The sequence below is a fragment of the Heterocephalus glaber genome, unplaced genomic scaffold, assembly GCF_053883595.1.
Source record: "Heterocephalus glaber isolate CG9 unplaced genomic scaffold, H.glaber_assembly_v1.0 deba00000122, whole genome shotgun sequence".
Lineage (NCBI taxonomy): Eukaryota > Metazoa > Chordata > Mammalia > Rodentia > Bathyergidae > Heterocephalus > Heterocephalus glaber.
Genome location: NW_028258138.1, coordinates 88,584,264 through 88,591,773, shown reverse-complemented (window position 1 = coordinate 88,591,773; position 7,510 = coordinate 88,584,264). Strand labels below are relative to the sequence as shown.

Sequence of the window (7,510 nt, the reverse complement as noted above, 5' to 3'; positions counted from 1 at the left end):
TTTACCAGTCTCAGTGGGTTATCTTCTCAGTGCATGGAGAACTTCAGAATAACAGGGCTCATACATGGAATTTCATTCTCAGAGTCCTCAATGGGTTTCATGGGCACCTTTCCGGGTGGCATCTACTTCTCCGAGGTCTTCTGTAACATAGGAGCCCCTCTCATGAGAATGACCATCATGTCATTGTTACTGAAGCAAACTTGAATTTGGGATGCTTGGAAAACCTTTTCAAATGTGCCCAGGAACTATCATGGCACCATTATTTTTCCAGCACAAACATTCTAATTAGATTTACTTTCACATGTGCACGTGTGTGCGTGCACGTGTGTGTGTGTGTGTGTATTGGGGATTGAATCGAGGGCTTCTACACTGAGCTACATCCCCATACCCTTTCTATTTTTTACTTTCAGATGGGTCTCACTAACTCACAAGATGCCCAGGCTGGGCCCATCCTAGCTTCAGCTTCCCAGAGTGCTGGGATACCACCACCAGGCCCAGCTTCATGAGCACTCTCCTTCTTATTTAATTACCTTTTGACATAAAATTTCTTCTCCCTTATTTTCTAGAACTTATTATGTAATTTTTTAAAAACGTGCTGCAGAGACTTCAAGAAAAAGGTAGTAGATGGTCTGAACTAGAGTATAATCTTGTTTTGAATTCTCTCAGTATACTTTTTAGTATAGCAAATCTGACTCTTTTTCTTCCTTTCTCAGTCCCCTTTGCTTGCTTTATCTATGAGGGGCAGTTGCTTTTCTATATTCAAATAGTACAGGCACGTACCACTACTCCCAGCTTGACTAAACTGTAATTCACTTCTAAGGTATGGCCGATATATAGGAAAAGAATCTGACTACAAGTCCACTTCTAAGATATAAGGGACATGCATTATTCCTACGATGTAATGGATGCTGTGTATTAGGTTCATCTTCTGATGCCTGGGCCCCACCTATGACCAGTTAGAAAAACTCCATTGCAGGCAGAGCTGAGGCAGCTGTAGTTTCTAAAATTTCTTGGGTGATTCCAATGTGTGGCTAAGACAGAAAACCACTGAGTTAAAGGAATACGGCTTTTTAATAAAATCTTTTTGTTTTAAAAAATAATGAAAACTTAGGGTTGGGAATATAGCTCAGTGGTACAGTGCTTGCCTAGGACTGTGAGGCTCTGGGATTAATCCTCAGTACTACAAAAGAAAAAGAGAAAGAAAAATACTTAAACTTATAAAAAGGTTATACATTTGTGTCCCCCCCCCATATAGTTTTATTGTAACAAAGCAACTGATACACTTTGAATGTTTAAAACTGCGCATTACCTTTTCCTTTCCCGTGAAAATAAAAAAGAATTTAAAAATAAACCAACAAAATTACAATAAAGAATGTCAATTCCAAATAAGACCCTACAGGTTCTGCTGATTCTCCCATCGAGTGGCAGGGCTCAAGTCATCATTAGGAGAGTATTTTATTTTAAAAATGTCATCTTAAACTGCAAGGACGTCTGCTGACATCACAATTAAACATGCCAAAGGAGAAGCCATGTTGTCAAATGCCCGATTAACCCACCCAAACATCTCAAACCCACCCTTTGCTGACCTTCTATACCCCATTTTTTAAAGTCTTTTTTCTTTTTTTAAACAAGAGAAAGTAGACAGGTACGTGTTGGTAAATGCTAACTGTCCATATTCACATAGAGACATAGTGTAATCTCTGAGCCCAACATACAGAGAAAGGAGGAAAAGAGCTAGACTTTTATGCACTACTGCCCAGGGGCCGAGCGCCCTCCAGCTTCCCGAAGAGCGAAGGGAGCAGAAGGGTTTCCTTTTTCCCCACAGAGCACGGTGGTGTTGATTCCACAGTTTGTGTGGAGACAAGAGGGGGTCAAAATGAATTTAGAACAGAAGGTTGTGGAGACCCTTTTCCAGTTGTGTTCTGCTCAAGGTATCTCCCCACAAAGTAAGTTGGGAACCACGGCGTTTGAGAAAAGACTTCAAGAACTGGGCGACTGAGCACAAGAGGAGGGAAAAAGACTGCAACTTGCTCCCAGGGACTGGAGGAAATTAAGGAAAAAGGAAAAAAAAGAAAAGTGTTCAATTAGTCATCTCCTTCATCCTCCTCTCCTTCCTCCCCTTCATCATCATCTACATCTTCTTCACCTTCATCCTCATCCCCTTCAACAGTGTCTTCCAAGCCTTCTTCTTCATCACCATCATGTCCTTCTCCTTCCCCTCCCTTGTCATCCACATTAGCAATCAAGTAGTACTGCAACAGATTTGTCCAAATGTCATCTTTGATGACCTCTCCTAACTCATCTGTGCCCGCGTCAGCATGGTCGGTAAAGCAGGTAAAGAAGCTCTCGGGTTTCCATGCTGCCTCTTCCCACTGGCTTTATTGTGTTTGACTTGAACGTTTTGTCACATCCTTTCCTGATTTCCATTTGATTTCAGTGGACTTTGAAGATGGATCACCACTCTCAATCAGATGAAATTCTTTGGAGAGAACTTTATTTTTGAAGTAAGGATTTTCATCAAAATAAAAACCTATTCTGTAACGTGATTTTATGTCTTCAAATTCTGTCACTTTGACTCTGGTCAAATAATGCAGCGCCTCTTCGTTTTCCTCCCCAAGCAGTGCAGACACTTGTGGATAGTTAATGAATGTCGTTACCCAAGAACTTGGGATTTCGGTGATCAATTCTGATCTCGTCTGAAAAAATGGTTGGTGGAATTTGTTATATTTCTGTTCTACTTCAATATCTCCTCACTGGCTTGTTCATTAAGTCTGTCTATTTCATTTTGTACTTCATCAGTATGTTCAACTGCTTCTTGTTGCTCTTTTTCTGAGGTCTCGGCGGCCAGGTCGTGGTTGGAGTTGAGCTCCTTTTTACCGACTCCGGCCGCAGGCGCCGACATGGTGCTGCTTGCTCGGTCCGGCTGCCTCCTCCTCCACCTCAAAAGGTTGGACCTTTTTTTTTTGTTTTTCGTGCCGGGATCGAACTCGGATCCTTGAGCTTACGCAGCAGGCGGCGGAACCACTGAACTAAATCCCCGGCCCAAAAGGTTATACATTTGTATCGCAGCCTCCCATTACTTTCCATCTAGACTCACCAACTATCAATGCTATGCCACATTTTTTCGGTCTCTATCCTCTACACTGTTACGATTAGTGAGTATACGATTACTCTTGTTATTTCTGCTGAACCACTTTAGATGAAGTTACAAGCGTTATTAATACATATTCTTAAATACAGCGACTGTCTCCTAAGAACCAGATATTTATTCTCTTACAGAACCAGAGTATTAAATTATCAAATTCAGTGCAAGGCCACCCTGGGCTACATAGTGAGACCCTGTCTCAAAAGTAAAATTTAAAAAACTAAATGAGGGCCAGGGATTTATGTCAGTGGTTCTGCCGCCTGCCTTGCAAGCGCAAGGTCCCGAGTTCAATCCCCTTTACCCCTCCCCGCAAAAAGAGCAAATTCAGAAAATTGAACAGACACATTACATTACTAGCTAATATACATTCCACATTTAATAAGTAAATATTTCTAATGGTGGGCTTCTAGGTACAGTGTCAAGAATTTCAAGTAGCATGATGAAGAGTTTGGGAAACAGAAGAGAACCTACTTGCTACCTCTTAAGAGTTCCTTATAATCGGTATCTACAGTCTGCTGTGGGGAAAGACAAGGATTACAAAATTCAGAGAAAGGGGAGGTCAATATGCACTGGAAGAAAATTCTAGGTAAAAGTTGTGATTAATGGGCTGAGGATTTAGCACAATGGTTCTGCTGCCTATCTCGCACTTGCAAGGTCCTGAGTTCGATTCCCGGTACTGGAAAAAAAAAGTTGTGATTAAGTTAGAATTGTGATTAGTTAGAATGAGTAGGGTGAAAGAATTCTAACCCAAATTTGGAAAATGGCTGCTTTTTTTTGTTTTGTTTTGTTGTTTTTGGTACCGGGGATCAAACTTGGATCCCTGCGCTTGCACAGCAGGCGGCGAAACCACTGAGCTAAATCCCCAGCCCTTTTTTGTTGTTTTTTTTTTTGAGTCAAGGTCTTGCTATGTAGTTCAGGCTGGGCTTGAACTCATTATGTGGCCCAGGCTGGCCTCAAACTCACAGAAATCCTTCTGCCTCAACCTTCCAAGTGCTGGGATCACAGGCATGTGCCACCATGCCTGGTTGGAAAATAACTTCTCAAAAATGAATGTTTGCATAATGATATAAACTTGAAATTAGTAAACTGTACACTTACAATGGGAAAATTTTACAGGATATGAATTATACCACAATAAAACTATTTTTTGTTTGGAGGTTCTAGCAGGGGAGCGCAGCTACTCGTATACCCTTGACTCAGGAAACGGTCCTCCTCTATCAGGGGTAGTCGTCCTCTTCAGAGCGCACAGCTTCGGGAGGGAAGCACATGGAGCGGTGAGGGAGGAAGGCGACGCCCGCCTAGCCAGCCAGATCAGCTGAATCAACCCTGGCGATCAATGGGGTGACAGATGTCGCAGCCAGATCCCCCTCACATCCAATAAAACTATTTTTTAAGGGCCAGGGATTTAGCTCAGTTGTTCCATCGCTTGCCTCGCAAGCACAAGGTCCTGAGTTCGATCCCTGGTACCAAAACCCCCCCCTATTTTTAAGAAAGGAAGCCAGGAGTGATGGTGCATGCCTGTAATCCTACCACTCTGGGAGGTGAAGGCAGGAGAATTGTATGGTTTGTCTGGAAACTTCTGTAAATCTTATGTTTCAGTAAAATATTTTTTGTTACTCTACTTTGCCTTTGTACAGTTTATTTTACTGTGTTTATTTCATTTTCCCAATGTGACAATTGTATATAAAAATTAAAACTGATGGAGCATTCTGTTTTGGTCTTCACCATCTGACAAATAGAAAGGCAAGAGATGGATCTGCCAATTTCATTTCACCGATGCAAATTTGTGTTAAGGTATTGCTGAATGGAGAATTTACAAACAGGCCCTGAGCATGCATAAAGCATCAGCATCTGACCTTTTTAACTCCCTAGAAATCTGAAATACGTGTTTTGTGTTATCTGCTTAGGTGATCATTAGTGTCTTGACACAGTGTTTGAAAATCACTGTACAGGAGAGTTGCAGCAAAGAAAGCAGCTCTAACTGACATCTAGGACTTTTGTATGTTGTGCCACTATTTTTTTTCTTTTTGCTTCAAATGTAGGCTGTAACTTTTTTCTTGGTTGTCTGAAAACTTCATGTGTTACCACCAGTGTGTGATTAAGAAACACCAATCTGATCATTGTATGGGGTTTGTGGAGATATTTGTCAAGTTTTCCTTTCAGAACTAAGAAGATATCTCAAGCAAGCAGCTTGCATAAGTGTCATCAGAAAGATTTCTTCCTTTAAGAGCACCAGACTTTCAATTAATGAGTCTTGTGTCCATTCTTTCTAGTATGGTATGGGAACTTTTATTCTTTAATTTGGTTTTAGTAAATTTTTCATTCATAAGAGTTTCTTCCTAGGCCGGGAGTGTAGCTCTAGGGCGCAGCGTCTGCCTGGCAATTGCAAGTCCCTGAGTTCAATTCTTGGTATCACAAAACAAAACAAAGATAGATAAAAAAATCCCCAAGAGTTTCTTCCCTCATAAAAGTGTTCTTTCCCACCTTTCTCCACATCTAATTCTTCATTCTTATTATTTTTAAGTTTTATGTAGCCATTTATGTGTAAATGTTAACCTTTGGGTCGGAATCATTGACTCTTGCAGTTTAAGTTAATGGATTTGTAGCCCATCTGGATTTTCTTCACTCTCATTCTCATAACTTCTGGGGTTTCTTCAGAATGTGGTATATTTTATTGTAATCCTATGTAAGATGAAGAATTATCTATTAAAATTACATTTTCAACATAAAAAAGCACCAATATGTGACTTCTTTGCTGGAAACAGACCTTGGATGGTAATCAAAAGATGTATGATATTTGCTTGTTATTTGTGCTGCAGATATTTTACTCTGCTATGTGGCTTGTATGTTTACAAAGTTTGATAACTTTAAGAGAAGACTAATGTAGCCATATTTACATATCTTTTCTGTCATGATTAACATTTGTGCCTCGTTTTAAAAAATCTTTTCTTACACTGGGGCCAGAAAGACATTCTCCTCTGGTCTATATGTTTTGTTTTGTTGGGGTTTTTTTGGTACCGGGGATCGAACTCAGGTCCTTGTGCTTGCAAGGCAGGCGACAGAACCACTGAGCTAAATCTCCACCCCCTAGTCTATATGTTTTGAAGTTTTCCCTTTTCAAATTTAAGTCCTTAGAGGTTCAGTCAACAAGATGATAATAACAAGTGTACTTACATGTACTTAACAACGCAACTTCAAAATATATAAGGAAAAAATTAGCAGACATACAAGAAGAAATTGATAAATCCATAATTAAAGTACAAAATTTCTACATGGCTTTCTCAGTAATTGATGGAGAATCAGACATGTTTAACAATATGATTGACAAGCCCAATGAGCAATTGTATAAGACTGTACCCAACACTCCAGAACATCCAACAGCTTCCCAACCTTCTTTTTAAACACACACAGGACACTGATGATAAGCTGATCAGTTATAAAGAAAAATGTCAAAATCCAAACGATTATAAGCAGACCATATTCTTGGCTTAACGCATTTAAACAAGGAATCAATCAAAAGATAACTAGCAAATTGTTATGTATTTGGACATCTAAAAGTATTTCAAATCTCATGAGTCAAAAAACTCATAATGAAAATCTGAAAATATTTTGAACTGAGTGATAAGAAATGACATCTCAAACAATTATAGGGAACTTGGTTGTACGTAGCTAAGTGGTAGAGCACCGGCCTACCATGTGTGAGGCCCTAGGTTCAACTCCCAGTAACACAAAACAAAACAAAACAAACTGTGGCATACAGTTTAAAAGGAAATTTATGGCCTTATATGCACATATTAGAAAAACAAAGGATGAAAATCAACTATTTCAGGAAACTAGAAGAATGGGGATTTGATACCAATAAAGTACATAGAATTTATATAGAGCTGAAACTGACAGAGAAAACTGTCAAACTATACAAGGCACAAAGCCATGTATGGTGGGGGAAAACCATAAAGCACTCAGGAGGCTGAGGCAGGAGGACTGTGAATTCTAGGCCAGCCTGGACTGCATAGTGAGTTCAAGGCCAGTTTGAACTATATAGAAGATCCTGTCTCAAAAAGCCAATAATAATAATAATAATAATAATAATAATAATAATAATAATAATTAGTAGTAGTAGTAGTAGTAAATATATATGAAAAGGTCCTCATCTTTTGGAGATTCAAAGTGACATTTTATAGATGAAATAATGAGTTTTGCTTCAAAATAATATGTGATGCCTCAGGACTGGCTCCAGTGGCTATACAACACTGCATAGTAACTCTAAATACTCAAACTCACCAGTGCCAGTGAACTCCTCCTCCACCGTCGCCACTGCCAGCACCTCAGTTCTGTGCAGTAGTGACCTTGCCTCTTCGGCCTAAG

At 39.8% G+C, this 7,510-nt stretch overlaps 1 pseudogene; it reads right to left on the bottom strand.

The window, feature by feature from the left end:
* Window positions 1-159: 159 nt before the first annotated feature.
* On the bottom strand, window positions 160-7,414 carry LOC147830567 (protein SET-like; annotated as a pseudogene).
* Between the last annotated feature and the right edge of the window lie 96 nt (window positions 7,415-7,510).